Here is a 10,234-nt window from a genome sequence, read left to right on the forward strand (position 1 = left end):
GAATCAAGTTCAGATTTAATTACCTTTTTCCAGCAAGGTTGAGACATAGCCTCCTCATAGTGCTTGGGCTCAGTATTTGTGGATAATGCAATCGAAAATGCTCTATGATTTTTTAGAAAGTTTCTCATATGACAAAAATTTAGATAGAGGATACTTACAGTGGGTATTGACGGAACAGACGAGCTTGGTGGTGAGATTTAAGCACTGATAGTCTTGAAGATAAGAAGGAGGTCTTCTTATTCTCGAGGTCCTTCTTTGCACATTCTACTCAGCAATAGGTACTGTAGGACTTGTCTCATTACTAGTGTTAGTGTTAGAGATAGTAAGTGGTGGTGAATTGTGAGAAGGCTCAATTGATATTGAGTCTGCATTAAGAGAAACGTCATTATGTGAAGGTTGACCAATGAGGTCATGCTCCTTTGGGTGTGACTCAAGATTAGCTAGACCTTGGTGTGTTTGAGGTTGAAAAATGTCATATGAAAAAGGGGTCAACGTTCATGGATTGTTGCTGATTAGATGCAGTTGTAGCTAAGGAGTTAGTTTCAATAGAAAAGGGAAAGTGATCTTCATAAAAATGTACATGTCTTGAAACAAAAATTTGTCTAGTTTTCAAATCCATGAGTATATAGCCTTTAACACCCTCCCTGAATTCTAAAAATATTGATTTTCGAGCTCTCGGATCAAGTTTTAATCTATTTGAGGTGATGGTGCTAGCATAAGCTAAGCAACCGAACACTCTAAGAGTTGAGAGATCAGGGGTGGTGTTATGTAAGATTTAAAATGGTGATTGATTGTTTAGAAAAGTGCTTGGAACCCGATTTATGACATAAACTGCATGGAGGATAGCAAAATTCCAAAAACATTTTGGGATTCCAGATTGAAAGAACAAACTTCTTGTGACAGATAGAATATGTTGATGCTTTCGCTCAACAATTCCATTTTGTTGAGGGGTCTCAACACAAGAAGTTTGGTGTATTATTCCTGTTTTAGCATAGTAAGTTTTCATTGAAAATTCCAGCCCATTATCTGTTCTAATGTACTTTACTTGGCTGTTGAACTGAGTTTTTGCAAATTGAACAAAATTTTTGACTATTGTGCAAGCTTCAGCTTTGGTTTTCATTAGATAAGTCCAAGTGAATCTGGATTTGTCATATACTATTGTTAGAAAGTATTTGTGGCCAGCAATTGAGGGAATTGCAAGAGGGCCCCAGATATCAATATGAAGAAGTTCAAATATGCTTGCTGAAATAGTATTGCTATTTGAAAAACTCAATTTCTTTTGCTTTGAAAAATGGCATGTATCACATGGATCAATTTTTGTGTTACAATCTATAAAAGGAAAAACAAATTTCATTACATGGAGTCTTTCAAAAGGTAAATGTCCTAACTGAAAATGCCAAAGGTTTATTCCTTTTATTTCTGACTTTGGCAAGGTAAGAATGCTTGCTGTTTGTGCAAAGTGAGGCATCACTGCTTCTTTGTTCAGTGTGTAAAGCCCCCCCCCCCACAAGCTCTAGCTACTCCAATCACTTTCTCTGAGTTGGTATCCTGTATCTCACATTTTTGGTCATCAAAATTCATATGACAATGCAAATGTGATGTGGCCTTAGAAACAAAAATCAGCTTGAAATTGAAAGAGGGGATGTATAATGCATCAACAAGGTAAAGTTCATTTGTGAATATGATAGTTCCAGCAATTTTGCTAATGGCTAATGCACCATTAGGCAATTTTACAAGGATTGGAGCTATCTCATGATATGTATGAAAGTCATTGAGTGAGTAAGAGACATGGTCAGTTGCCCCCGTGTCCATTACCCATGATGCAAATTTCTTATTTGAAACATTCAATGCGAGAATGTTTGATGTGAAATACATAATATGTACCAACTTATTTGGATGAGGTGTTGGCAAAGGCTCTTTGTGAGGATCAGCACTGTGACTTGGTTTCTACGCTTCCTTGTTGAGAAGTTCTAATAAGGCTGATTTTTGTTCAGGTGTGAAATCAAGACTTATTACATCACTATCCTGTCCACTGTAAGGGTTTTTGAGATTCTCATTGCTTCCGTCAGAGTCAAATTCAGCTGCACTTATGTTGGTGAATGCTGTGTTATATCTTTGCTTAAGGTGTAGTGGCAATCCATGCTTTTTGTAGCATGTATCAACAACATGTCCTATCTTGCCACAATGTGAGCATTGCATCTTGCCTCTGCCTCCTTGTCCTCTTCCAAAGCCTGGATTTTTGCCTCCTCTGCCCCTCCCTCTCCCTCTACCTTGAAAGGCCTCTGCAGTGTTCAAGAGAGTGGCAGGTTGAGTGATTGTCTGAGCTATCAATTTTGGTTCTGAGACAAAATCGAAGCTTTGAAATTGTCTCTCTTGCTGTGTGAGAAGAGAGAAAACAATGTTGATATTTGGGAGTGGATCCATAAGCATGACTTGTAACCTAACCCCAGCATATTGTTCATTCAATCCTCTAAGAAATCGAGTAACCTGATCTTCAGTTCTAAAGTCCCTTATGACTCCCAATCCACAACTGCAATTTCTTCTACACTCGCACGAAGGAATTGCTCTAAAGCTGTCCAGATCTTCCCATATCATCTTCAATTTTGTGAAGTACACAGTCACACTCATTTCTCCCTGCTTAGTTGCATACAGTTCTTCTTGTAGCTCAGCAATTCGGAAGCGGTCACCTTGGTAGTACCTATGTTTTAGGTCTTCCCAAAGATCTAGTGCTATGGTGTTCCAGCTCACACTTTTGGCAATGTCAAGTTCTAGTGAACGATTGATCCACCCAACTACATATGTATTACATCGGTCCCATACCTCAAATAGGGGATCGTGCTTTTCTGGTTTATCTAAACTACCATCAATAAACCTAAGTTTGTTCTTTGATTTTAGAGCAAGATTCATAGCTCTACTCAGAAAAGGACTCGCAGGATATTGGCTTGGTCCTCCGTTGCTTTTGTTTATGTGTGCTTGAATTGCAGAAAGTTGATTCAAGAAGACTGAAATTCCCTGAGGATCGAGGTTCTCCAATGGCGATCGTGCTTCTAGCTGTGTGATTCCGCGAGCTAGTTCCATCACTGCACGCTAACTAGCGGTTCAGAACTTGCGTCTTTGATTATCAAGTTTGAATGATTAAGCTCCTTCTTCAATCTCAATCCCTAGAACACTCTTCAATCTCCACACTCACCGTACCATGTTAAAGGTGAATGAAACTGAGAGAGAGAGTTCAAGAACAGAGAAAATTGAGGGAAGAAATGGAATTGACATTAACTCAATCTACAGTGAAAGAACTCGAGTTACCATCACTATAGCAACAAGTTTATATAGTGCTAGTTCAATTCTAACTAACCACTTCCAGCTGGCAATAATAGTAACAAACTTAGTAACTAATCTACTTAAGTTACATTCCGCTATATATTGCTGTATGGTATGTGTATGAGTCTGCACAAGGTTCTCCATCAAGTAACAAGATAATTAGAGTTAGATCTGTGTCCTAAACCCTTTAACAAAATTATATACTAATAATTCCCACCTTAGCAACATCAGTATGCCGAAATACCTAGGATTTCAAGATTCATTTGCACAGAAGTGAATACATATAAATATTTTTGTCCTCACTAAATTCCAAACCAAAAAGAATAAAATGGATATGAGAAAACATAAAATTTTAGCAAAAGTAATATAGTAGTGATTGTATTTGAGTGTAACTAGTAAAATCTTATATATGTATAAATCAAAGAGGTCAAAATTTTTAACTCTCAAGCGATCTTTAAAATTTGGATGCTTTTATAGGATTTAGAGAAATAAGAATGGGTGGGTAGCTCTATTGAATTATTATGTTCAAAAGAGACACTCTGATTTTTATTAAGCTCCTATATAAATTCTGAGGCAATTTGAATGACATCATCCAAAGCCTCCAATCTAATAAAAGCTAATTTAAAAATTATATTTATACCATAAAATATTAAAATCTATAGCTATAATCCTATTGAATTCCGAAACTACTACATACATCATAATTTCTTCCACAAATGAACAACAAATTCTTCATAAAATGCATAATTACAATTGCTACTATAAGCGTTTACCAAACCTTTATGATGATGTTGTATTTTCAATTATATCAATTATCAAATATAGTCACTTATACTTCTTTTAATTTATCAAATAAGTCACATTTTATAAAAAAATTTCACTTCTAGATTTCTCTTATTTTCTCAACTTTTCCTCTATCACTTCAACGAAATCAAACAGGGACAACTAAGGAGGAAAACAAAAAATAGATAAAGATAAACATATCACAATTCGACAAAACTAAAAAATAAGATAGATGCACAATTTATGAAGAAATTCTTATATAAGTCATTTTACATTCTTTTTTCATTAGAAACTTATAAGAAAACACACATTCAAAACCACTCGAAACTCATTAAACAATTCAATAGTGACAAATTACTCCATTTCATTGGCATATGGAGAATGAAGTCATGAACTAAAATGAACTGATGCCAAATCTTCTTTTATACAAAATCATTCAAATAATTCCCACCAACTGCAGAAAATTAAAGAAAAAGTTTTGAATTAACAGATGCATCTAATAGGTAAAAAAGTTTATATATAATAAAAAAATTTCATCAGCTTGATTTCAACTTTTAATGAAAAATAAACAAACAAAATGTTATCCATACTCTGGATTTTCAAGTTCTCTGAGTTCATCAATTGATGCAACAAGTTGAGATATTGTCTTTTGAGTGTTGTTATATATATGTTGTATATATACGTATAGACTTTTTCTTTTATATATTTTACTTTGGTCTCTCTTAGAGGCTTTTTGGAGAACTAGGAGTTTACTTTATGTATTTTGGATTATGTGGGTTGTATATATATGTATATGATATTCTTCGGCCGGCTTTAGCTTCGCAGGTTGAGCTCGGAGCTCGATATTCTATATCTTTGACACTCTGATCTTATTATATATATATGTCCTTACTTTTCTTCGTATGTAAGTTTCTTGGTACATGAGCGTTGAGCTTTTAATTTCACGATTTTGTTTAAACTTTTCTTCAAGGCTCCTCGACTATTAGGTAGCGTTTGTTTTGAGGTACTGAGACAGAGATTGGGAGACTAAGACTCAGTATCATGTTTGTTAGTTCTACTAAAATTTCTGTCTCTATCTCTAAAATTTCAGTATTTCAGTACCTCCAAAAAGTAGGGACACAGGGGACTAAAATTTTTAGAGATGGAGACTGAAACTTTAATAACAGTTTATACCTAAAATATCCTCATTTTAATTAATTAATTCTAATTTTACCCTTTGTACAAATTAAATTAGAGTTTCATTCTTGTTTCAATTTTTGTCTCCCACTTTGCACTAAACAGAATACTGAGATTTATTTCAATCTCTGTCTCTTGGTCTTTGTCTCTCAGTCTCAGTCTTTCCGTCTCTGTCTCTCCACCAAACGCTACCTTAAATTCCTACAACTACTATTTTATATATTTTTTTTTTATTTTAGAGGTCGTAATACCACACCACCTCTATTTTACAGCTTAAGCGTAAAGCTCTGTGTGGTAGGGTGTTACATTCCTCATCGTATTTCCTTGAAATGAGAAGGAAAATAGCTTGCTTTAGTGTTTTATATGCTGGGCCATGGATCCGGCTTGGGCCCGATCTAATCGGTTCGGTCCGTTTGGCTCAATTTTGGGTCAAAATATTTAAAATTAGTGTCAAAATTCGTCTTTTAATTATTTCTACTCCATTAAACTACAAAATTTAATTTTTTAATTTCTTTAAATAATAATTAATTTAGTGGTTAATTATTTATTAACTACCAGGAGTTTACAGAATGTCCTTCTCTTTTTTTTTAACACGAAAAACTTACACATAAATAAGACTTCTTAACCTAACTATTTACATTCTAAAACAAACTAAATTCCAAAACTAACAAGATTTTTAACTTCTAAAAGCTATTTCAACTATTCAAATATACATTTCAAAACAAAAATCTAGCAAATCAAGCTAACAACTAAGGAAAATATTTACAAGAATGATAAAAAGAGATGATGAAGTTTGGAAGGTTTTATCATGGTGGGGTGTCTCCCACCTAACACTTTTATTTAAAGTCCTTAAGTTGGACATTTTTGTGAGCTCTTTGTCAAGAAGTCTTGTGTTTGAACTCATCTTTTATCCTCCACCAATGCTTGGACCTCCAATGATCTTCAAGATTTTCAAGTAAATGCACCAAGCTTTGATGAAAGTTGAACCAAGCTTCAAGCTCCCAAAATTGATCTACATGATGTATACCGGGATCCAAATTAAAACCTTATTTCTACACCCATCTTCTTGTTGATTCATGTGATTCCATCTGGGTGGCAAGCATTTAGAACTCTCACTAAAGCACCCAAACATCCTCCTAGATCCACTCAATTTAGTATTCCGCCAACCATGGAAATTGAACCTTGGGGTTTAACCTTAATGAGCTTTGAATTATGCTTCCAACCACTACCTAACTCCCTCTTACTCTCCAATCCAAAAAGAGTCCTAAGTTGACTATCGTCCATTTCAACCAAACCATATTCAAGTAGGATAATAAAGCTTAAGGTTAAGAGTTTTACCCACTTAAATGAAGGAATGGATAGTGACTTAGGAAGAGAGGTCTCTAATGGCTTTAGCAATGTGAGTTCTACTCCCTTTTGATCCTCTTGTATGATCTCCACCTCTAGACAAGCTTTCTCAAGCTCGTTTCCTTCTTCAAGTTCTTCTAACTCTTCAACCACTTCTTTCAATTCCTTGATCTCAACTTTCTCCACTTGTTGTAACTTATGCTTTAACTCCTCTTATTTTCATTGAGGTTTCAAGCTCTCTTCCACTTCACATGCTTCAATTGAAGTTGCTTCTTCACTTTTATCCGTGAAAATGTTTGAATTTTTGGAAGAGTGTATTGGGGCTAAGTGCGATAGAGTTTTGGCCAAGGTAGCCATTATATTTTCTTACCTCTTTTGATACTCTTCTTGCTCTTGAAGGAACAATCGGAGTGCTTTCTCCTTTGGGGGTTGTGGAATAAAAGAGGGCTCATCAATTGGGAGAAGATTTTCATATGTAGAAGATGGTTGATATTGGTAAGAATATTACGGTGGTGTGTATGGAGGTATGTGTTCAAGAGGGATTTGAGGGTATTAGTGTTAAAAGGGTGATGGTTCTAAATGTGATTCATATGGTTGTTCATGAGGCACATAGGGTTTATGGCATGGTGGATATGAAATTGGATTATATGAAGGTGTTTGGTGGTAGAATGGGATTTGAAAATTTTGTGGTTGAGGGTTATGTTGAGGGTCTGATTCATAGGCATATGGTGGTGAGGGTTCATAATAATGAGGATCACCATATCTATTGAATTGGTGCGTACCATACGGAGGATTGTGCTCATAGTAAAGCGAAGGAGGTTGTTGCCATGAAAATTGTGCATAAACATGTGGTTCATCCCTCAATTGATTTTTCGTCCCATAGTGTGAACCAGCATTGAAGTTACCATTCCCTACAACATAGTAATAACCAAACTCCAAGCCAAAAGGGTGAAAATTCATAGAAAAGAGAGAAAATAAAAACAAAAGATATCAAGAAACAAAATAAAACCAACTTGTAACTACTAACAAAAACAAGCAAACAACCAAAAAGTAAGCTATTTACATATTAACATATTCACAATAGCCAATAACAAGCACACAATTACAGGTCTCTGGCAACGATGCCAAAAACTTGATGGAAGGGCCAAATATCGGTCTGGAATTCTCTAAAAAAGAATTGCTTCGTCGATAGGATAGTTCCAAACTAACAAATGACCCTCAATCAAAGTTTAATTTGTTTGTCATAACACAAACCAATAAAAATCGAAAGTATTAAACCTTAGGTCATCTCTCAAAGGAATTGTAGTGAGGTATGCATATTATTGGCTATGAGAAAAAAGGGGGTTGTGATAGAAATTGACATAAAATTAAATGGCAAGAAAGTAAATGACAATTAACTAATAAAGTAAAGGAAATTCAAATGTTAAAAAGGATTTTGGCAAGGGTTGAGAGTCGAGGTTTCCTATTCTAGTCATTGACCACAAACATGGTAATTGTGAAGAGTTAATCCCACTTAGTCAACCCTAACATCGAGGATAAGTCAAATAGGCATAATTGATCTTAATCTACAAATCCTAACCAACTCACTAATTAGCTTAGTAAAAGACTAGCGTTAGTGGAAACAAAATCAACTAATAACCCTAAATCACCAATCAATATTGGACATCAATGACTCAAGGTCACCTAAGTCCTCAATCCCAAGCCAAGAGTGTGAAAAACTACTCTAAAACTAAAAGTGACATTTTATCAAACACTTGACATGCATAAAAGAAAAAAAAATATGATAAAGTGCATGAATAATAAAATCTATAACTACCAATTGCAAGAAAACAATAATAACAACTCAATTAAGAAACAATAAACATAAAAATACCGAATTGCATTAAATGGAATCAAAATTAACAAGGGTTCATAAACATGAAAATAACAAACTAGAGAAATAAACAAAGAACAAAAAGAGAATTAAGATGCTAGACCAAGAAATTGTAAATAAAACTAAATCAAAGCAAGATCAAAACCTAAATTTATAGAGAAAACTAAATCTAAAACCTTAAATTCTAAAGAGAAGAGAGAGCTTTTCTCTTTAGAAATCTAATCTAAAACATCATAAAGCCTATTTTAATTGATCTCCTCTTCATCCTCATTGAGTTTGGCTTGAAATACTTTAGAAATGAGTTATATTGGACCCAACAAAGCCCTGAAATCACAACCTATGTGTTCACTTAAGTGAAATCACGTGCTGGCAGTCATACGTATGCATGATTTCGCAAATTTCCAAAACATGTGTACGCATGAGGCATGCATATGCACAGCTTGATATTCATGCGTACGCATGAAGTGTGTGTACGCATGACCTTGAAATGCTCCAAAACTTTATTTGTTCATGAATTCTCCATTTTGCATGCTTTTTCTTCACTTGTTTAAGTCATCCTTGTCTTTTAAGCCTGAATCACTTCAACAAATACATCAAGGCATCGAATGTGATTAAAGTGAATTAAATTTAGTAATTTAAGGGCCTAAAAAATATATTTTTAATCTTAAGCACATTTTAAGAAGAGTTCGTAAAACCATTCTATTTCAGTGAATAAGTGCATGATAAGTTGATAAAATTCACTTATTTTAATACAAAATAAACCATCAAATTGTGATTTATCAATGATAAATTATTCCAAAGACAAATCTTCACTTATAACTATAAAAAAAATCTATCATAAACCTGTTGGTAACGTCTGTCGTTGAATCCGATGGTATTGAACACATTTCCTATAGTGGTTGGGTTTGATCTGAATTCAGTTGATTTGTATAAAAAGTAGTATATATATATATATATATAGGTTTAGGGTTTAAGGGTATGGTAGATGTGGATTGACAAATGAAATTCTTAGAAAATTGAACGCATGCACCAAAATGATGATTAATTATTTCCCTTTTACATGTTTTCATATGCACTATCTTGTTTGTTCTTTTTTTTTTTTCCAAAGATAAGATCATGTTTTACTCTTTAGAATTTTTAGGTTATGCGTAATGCATTTAAATCTTTTTGCTATTAGCTAATTGGATTTTCTTTTCCTTTTCATTACTGATAGTATGTTCTATGGACTGGCTTTTTATAGCCTTTATCAATTTATCATGGGTTGATAAGAACTAAATATTATGGATCTATGGATCGTTCTGCGAATATAGACAAGATATTCGGGATTCAATCTTTTAAGCACAGAGATCGAATCTTATCCAATCCCATCATTTTACAAATCGAATATTCATAATTTGTGGATCAGATACAAATAAATACCAAAAATCTACAGACACATAATCCAATTCATGAATTACCGGTGGGACATCTAAATATGCGTTAATGGTAGGACATACAAATATTCAGATTAGGATTCTATTTATAAGCAATTCTAGAAACTAAAAATTATAATTACATCCTAGTAGAAGTTATTTTCTTCTAGTAACTAAATATATCTATCTAATTATTTGTTGAATCAAATGTTCTTGGAGACATTCTTGGACATTTGTATCTTTAATATAAGAGCACGTAAATGCTTCCAATTTTTTTCGATTGTTGTGTATGTGTTGACCATGTAAAGCACATGGTAATAGTTTT

This window comes from Arachis hypogaea, chromosome 13, assembly GCF_003086295.3.
Source record: "Arachis hypogaea cultivar Tifrunner chromosome 13, arahy.Tifrunner.gnm2.J5K5, whole genome shotgun sequence".
In the NCBI taxonomy this organism is placed as follows: Eukaryota; Viridiplantae; Streptophyta; class Magnoliopsida; order Fabales; family Fabaceae; genus Arachis; species Arachis hypogaea.